This window comes from Petaurus breviceps, unplaced genomic scaffold, assembly GCF_028583685.1.
Source record: "Petaurus breviceps papuanus isolate PSGF00001 unplaced genomic scaffold, PetGlider_PUasm1.0 174, whole genome shotgun sequence".
Classification (NCBI taxonomy): Eukaryota; Metazoa; Chordata; class Mammalia; order Diprotodontia; family Petauridae; genus Petaurus; species Petaurus breviceps.
The window spans coordinates 64,405,247-64,412,083 of NW_027185761.1; the positions used below are offsets into that span (position 1 = coordinate 64,405,247).

A 6,837-nucleotide genomic window follows, 5' to 3' on the forward strand; every position below is an offset into this window, starting at 1 on the left:
GGTGAGGGCCCATTTGAGCTTGGCATGAATCTGCAGTGGCCTGAGGCAACATGGTTCAACATCTTCCTTTAGCAGCATCTAGTGATTCAGGCATTGTAATGGATAAGGGCTAAACATCTGGGGTCAGAGAAGAGCTCATTTTGTTGTACCCTTTATTATTTTGTGCACCTGTTATTCAGATTGCTGTTGAGAAGCTGAGTTCTCAAAAGGAAGTGAAGGAAGCACTCCTTGCCTGGAATTTCCTGATGAGCTTCCTTCAGGGAGGTGGTTCAGCTGCCTGGGTCCCGAGGTTAATCAAGGGTGGGGGGTTGCAAGTCCTGACAAGCACTGGCTTCATTTGATCAAAGCCTGTGAGATAAGCTGGCAACCTATAGCAATGTCGAATTCACTATCCACAAGACATCCATCCTAATGAACGGACTCAATCTCTAATCTGTGATGCTTTTGAAAGCTCTGCTTCCAAGGCATGTTTTCTTTCCCCCACTTCAAGAGCTACACTTTGTGTGCAGGGATTCTTGAACACTTTTGTGTCCTAGATGCCTCTGGCAGGCTGGTGAGGCCTATAGAAGTCTTTGAAGCTGTTATATCCATAAATGTACAAGATAAAATACATGCGATTACAAAGGAAACCAAATATAGTGAAATACAGTTATAAACTTCGGAAAACAAACAAGCAAGTATAGGTACCTCTCAAGCCAGAACCCCCCCCCCCAGGGCATTGTAACTGGCCTAGATGACAAGGGGGGAGCTGGCCCAGACAGTTAGAGCTGGTCTCAATTATCACACAGGGCACAGACAGGACATCTGCCTCCCTGAGGCAGGTTTAACTAGTTCCTTACCTCATACATCCCTAACTTCTGCAAAGTTGGTCCCTGGTACATGGAAGCATCTTACAAAATTCAAGAATATAGTAGGTGGACAAGAGCTTTAGGGTTTCTTTCTTTTTTTTTTTTTAAACTTGGTCATCAATTTAATATGCAAAAATGAGATGAAATCAAACACATTTTGCCTCCCATATACTAGAACATAGAAGTTAAAAGGATCAATGGATTACTTTGAAGTTATTTATTTTAAAGAACAAAACGCTAATTTTACACTAAGATTCCCTATAATTCTTTTGGCTTTTTTAAAATGACAAAATGTGCTTCACTGGCAGGCTAGAAATCTGGTAGCCTTAACACTATAACAACCTTTAGCTGTTTTAAATTAATTTTGATATGTATTGTAAACAATTTCATATTAATTTCTTAGTATTTATCACAGTTTAATAGCAGTCAAAGGGTCTCATTACAGTTTAAAAAACATAAGATAGTTTACTTTCTTTATTCCATAATGTGTAACTTTTTTTTAGAATCAGTAAAACTGGAAAACCATCTGTTGTGAAGGTGTGCTATCCAGTCTTTTAAGGCAGGCATTAGTTCTCCGATGCTAGATGTAAAGATGTAGTATGAATTCATATTAAAAAAATAGTAAATTCTTCAAACATGACAAGGAAGTGACAAAATACTAACATATTAGAACAAAAAGAAATTTTGATCAGGGTTCTGCATCATGTACTATGGTCTGACATGGATGTTTCTAACATCATGTCACTTTCATTCATTTCAATTTCAAAGGTTTCTTCCAACGGAGGCCTAGAATCTGTGTTCTTCCTTGAATGATGTGACGTTTCTAATGGTATAAGCCCAGTTTCTTCCAGAGTCTGTCTTTCTATATCAAATTCTCTGAAATCCCATGGAGGTGAAATGATGTTTTTCAATGTCTTCATTGTATGTACATCAAAGTCATAACACCTCAATTTGTCTTTGATCTCTGTACCAATATAAGCTTCAGAATCACCAATGTACATTTCAATGCAATGCCCAAGCATGGTAACGGAAAATGTATCATCTCTCCTAAGTCCAAGAGCCATGTGAAAATAGTCAACTGCACTTTCAAAGTTGCCCATTAGGCTGTGTATATAACCTATAGCAGAATAGGTAGAAGCATTCTGGGGAATCAACACTAAGGCTTGACGATGGTACTCTAGTGCCTCTTCATACTTTTTAAGTTTTCTGCATACATGGCCCAAGTTGTTGAACAAGGGTCCCCATTTGTCAACTGTTACCTCATTTCCAATGGCTTTAATTTTTTCTAATGCATCAAGAAACCATTTTTCTGCTGTTTTCCAGTCTCCATTCTGAAATGCAACCACTCCAACTTCATGCATAACAAAAGGATCTTCAGGTGCAATACTTAGAACTTGGCTAAAAAACCTTTCAGCCAACTTTGAATTGTTGGTCAAACCATATTCCAATCCAATATACAGCATTGGTAAGTGACACCCCTTCATCAGTTGTGCTGCTGTGAAGTAAGCTGCCATTGCTTGGTCATGCTCACTCTCAACTGCAAATGAATGTCCATATGCTATCCATGCAGGTCCATAGGTTCTTTCAAGTGTTGTGGCTTTGCTGAGATATCTTCTGGCATGTTCATTTTTGTGTCCAACCATTAGATAATAACATCCTACTGCAAACCAAGATACAGGATTACTAGGGTATAAATCCACCAATTTGTGAGAGAGATAGAAAAGCTCATTTGCTTTATTCAGTTCCACAAGAGTCCCTATGTGCACAGGTAAACAATTTGCATGGAAAGGATCTTTTTCCACTACTACTGAAGTCAGCTTGTAGCACATTTTGAAATCACAGTTATAATAATGTCTTTCTGCCAAAGACACTACCACATCCAGCTGGTCCTGCAGACCATCTACAGATTCAGGAATGACAGTTTCACTAGGCTTATTATACTTCTTTAACTTAGTCTCAAAAAGAAAACGCAGTAATTCTTGTTCTTCTGTGCATTGCTTGCCAAGAGGTAGAGATTCAAGTAGCTCTTTTTCTTCTTGTGCTGTCAGCATGTGGTGGGATGTTAAAAGATCAAATGCTTCAAAGCAGTAGACATCAAGCTTCAAGGCTTCTTTGTAGCTATAAGTTGCTAAGGTTCGATTATCTAGAGCATCATAGATCTTTCCTCGCGAAAGGCAAATAGAACTCTTAATTGAAGATTGGGACATTTCCCAGTCATTGGAAGGCTCCTTTAGCCCACTTTCATCTTTCAAGTATTTTTCAAATAACCTTTTGTTAATTGGTTCTTCCATGTCAAGGATATCAAGAGCTTGCTGGTGTTCCTTTGCAGCACAATGACACCGAGCAGCAAGGTATCGACATGCTTCATATAACTTATCTAGTTTACGTGAGCGAAGGGCATGTGCTGCCCTATGGTACTGAGCAGTCAGGTAAAGACACTGAGCCGACCAATAAATGTCTTGCGGTTCCTCATGAGACAATGAGGCTACTTTGTCTGCCCAAAATAGAGCGCTTTGATATTGTTGCTGGTCTATGTACTGCCGGACGCGCTTCCGCAGCCGCTCCAAGTTCATCTTCTCGGGGGAACTGAGCCGGCGCGTGCGCACGTTGGGGAGAGGGGGGCGGAACAGGAGCAAGAGGGGACCGGCCAGCGGAATATGGAGGCCGGCGCGGGGAGGGGGTGGGGCGCGGGCGCCCAGAGGCGGGGGTCCCTCAATCCTCCCCCCACCCGCCCCCGGCCCCACAACGCGCCGGGACTCCCGCGAGCTATGTCCGCACGCCCAGCCGCCGGCCCCCGCGGCCCCTTTAGGGTTTATTTCACAAAGTGTACAAACAGATCTTGTTCAGGATTTCATTAATCTAATAGGAAGATGGGAGGAGGGCAGAGGAGAGGAGATAAAGGTGGGAAACTATCAAACAGAACTTAGGGGAGCATTGGCAAAAATGAGGCCTCTATTATCACTCTATTACCAAAAGCTTCCTCACCTCATACTTTCCTATAGCTGCTTTCAGGGCTATTTAAAAAAAAATAAATTAGTATTCATATCTTTTGCTTTTTATGTAACTAAAAATCCTCCCATCGCCCTTTTCCCTGCCCCCTCCCAGGGAGCCATCCCCCAAAACAATATATTTTTTTAACTTGCTCAAGGTTACACAGCCAGTTATTTCTGGGTGTGGTGCTGAGTGTCTGAGCCCGGGATTCGATCTCCAGGTCGTCCCAACACTGGCGCCGGTACCCTTACTCGCTGAGCCACCTGGCTGCCCCTCCAAAACAATATTTTAAAGAAAAAGAGAAAAAAATCAGTAAAAATATATTGACGCATTGAAAAAGCCTGAGAATGTGGAGTGTGCCACACCTGTGGGCTTTCACAGGGGTGAGGGTACAACTACCTTCCTGTGGCTCTTTTTTGGGGCTACGCTTGGAGCTGGAGCAGCCTGGGTCAATGGTGATGATACCACCCCTGAGCATGGCTCACCTGTCATGGAGATGGATGGTATGAGGCTGGGGGAAGCAGATGAACCCCAAGATGGTAGAAACACACTCAACATGACTATTGACATCGCCCAGGACAGGGGAGGGCATTGGTTTGGAGAAGATTATAAGAAAGGAGACAAAGTAATTGAGGAAGGTAGGAGAGTGCACTCTGAAGGTCCCTGCATGGCAACCACAGGATTCAGGATGGTACAGTTGCATAGTAGGAACATCATAGAGAGAAAGGTTGTTGAATGATGGCAGAAGACCAAGGGTCAGAAGAGGTCATAGGAAGGCAGGACTATGTGCTGACTTCTCCTTTTGGCCCTGGGTATTAAGTTCCCTGTGAGAAGGATCCAGAAAAATCTTAATAGATTTAGAGTAAGATTGAAAAACAAAGCAATCAGACATTTCTTAAACATCTAGTATGTATAGGGTTCTGTGGTAGGCATTGAATACACATAAATGATGAAGGAATGATGAGAGATTTATGTGACTTGTCCACAGTGAATCCAATCCAGCAGTGAATCCACTTAGACACTGCGCAGCAAGGAAGGGAAAGAGCTTGCCTTCCATTTTCTGTGCAGCCTCCAAAGGGAACTTGATGAGAGGAATGTTTGTGGCAACCAATTTACATCCAAGTTGACTCTCCAGGGACTGAAGTAGTGAAGAAGAATGTGCTACCCCCAGTTCAAAAGGTGTTGGTACTTCTGTTTATTAAAATGAGATTAACTGGGGGCAGCTAGGTGGCACAGTGAGTAGAGTGCTGGCCCGGGAGTCAGGAGTACCTGAGTTTGGATCCGGCCTCAGACACTTAACACACATACACAAAAAAAAACCTAGCCGTGTTTACTTGGGCAAGTTACTTAACCCCAACTGCCCTCCAAAAATCGAAAACAAAAAACAAAAAAATGAGATTAACTGATTATCAGTGCTAATGAGGAGATATCTGGTTGATATTGAGGAGAAAGCAAGTAGTCAAAAGGATATTGGGGAGATTCTAACTTGCTTTAATGACTGATATTAGAGGGATGTGTCAGAATGGGTGCTCAGAAGAATGGCATTGAAATAAAACAGCCTTTTAGGGTACCCCTAGGATGTTAAGAGGTGCTGCAAGAACAGCATGAACTGGAATGTAGTATTTTTACATTTAATTTTTATTTTATTTTTTCTCAATTACATGTAAGCAAAAATTAACATTCACCTTTAAAATTTTGAGTTTCAAATTCTCTCCCTCCCATCTTTCCCCTCCCCCTTCCTTGAGAAGGCATACAATTAGATCTAGATTCCTGCAAAACATTTCCATATTAGCCATGTTACAAAAAACAACAAAACAAAAAAGCCAAACCAAAAAACTTCAGACCCTCTGCCCCCCCAAAAAAAAAGAATTAAAGAAGGTTTAAAAGTATGCTTTTATCTGCATTCAGACTCCATCAGTTCTTTCTCTGGAGGTAGATAGCATTTTTTATCATGAGCCATTCAGAATTGTCATAGTAAGCGTTTAATAAATGCTATTTTTTTTAAAGAAATATCCTATGGAAGAGCTAAAAAAATTACAAAAAGTCAGAAGGTAGACTACTCAGGGAAAGAAGATGGTGAACAGGTCTTTATAACCTATTTTCTGTGAGTGACTCTGCCAGGAGCTCCCCCCTCCACTCTCCTTCCCCTCCCCCCCCCCCCCCCAGCCCCCATTCCCTACTGGCCATGGCCCCTTTTATACTACATTGTTTCCAGTTTGTTTCCTTTGCTTCAGGTCTGTTCTTGAAGGAGGGTTTCTCAGCAGCCAGGAAAAGCAATTTACATTTTTTCTGTCCCATGTTATGTCTGTCTGACTCTGCTGCTAACGGGGGTCTCCCACCCCTGAAATCCAGCTGCTTGGCTTTTACGGCCCTCGACGGAGACACCGTTTCCCTTTTAACCTCTATCGGGCCAATCCACAAGGAATTTTTTTTGGTTCACATTTTAGACAGCGGGCAGCTGTCGTCTGCTCTGTATTTTCTTGGAACGTTTTCTGGAGCCAGAAGATTCCTTCCATCACGCTCTGCTTGCTTCCTCATGCTGAACCCCAAGGCTTTATTCTATTGACCTTTTTGTAAAAAATACTCTTTTTAAAAAAAAATAAACTGCCCTCTCCTCTTTTCCTTTTGCCGCTTTCCTGTTACTTTTTCCCCCATGGTATACTTGAGCCTTGGTGTGAGAAGTGGGTGTAGGGACCAGAGCGGTAGGCATTCATTGGTATAGGGAATTCCTAGGTGAGAAAGCTTTTTCCATCAATGCATGTCAGAACTTAGTGACTTACCCAGTCATATAACTAGTATATGTCAGAAGCAAGACTTGAACCCAGCTCTTCCTACCGTGTTTCCCCGATAATAAGACCTATCCCGAAAATAAGCCCTCCCCTTACTGTGTAAGATTCCTCTAAAATAAGCCCTCCCCCGAAAATAAGCCCTATTGAGATTGCTACTGTAGTGAAGGTGATCCCCTGTGCTACACACTACATTACAGTACCCTCTGTAT

At 42.3% G+C, this 6,837-nt stretch overlaps 1 pseudogene; it reads right to left on the reverse strand.

The window, feature by feature from the left end:
* Window positions 1–1,112: 1,112 nt before the first annotated feature.
* On the reverse strand, window positions 1,113–3,469 carry LOC138158229 (cell division cycle protein 16 homolog pseudogene; annotated as a pseudogene).
* Between the last annotated feature and the right edge of the window lie 3,368 nt (window positions 3,470–6,837).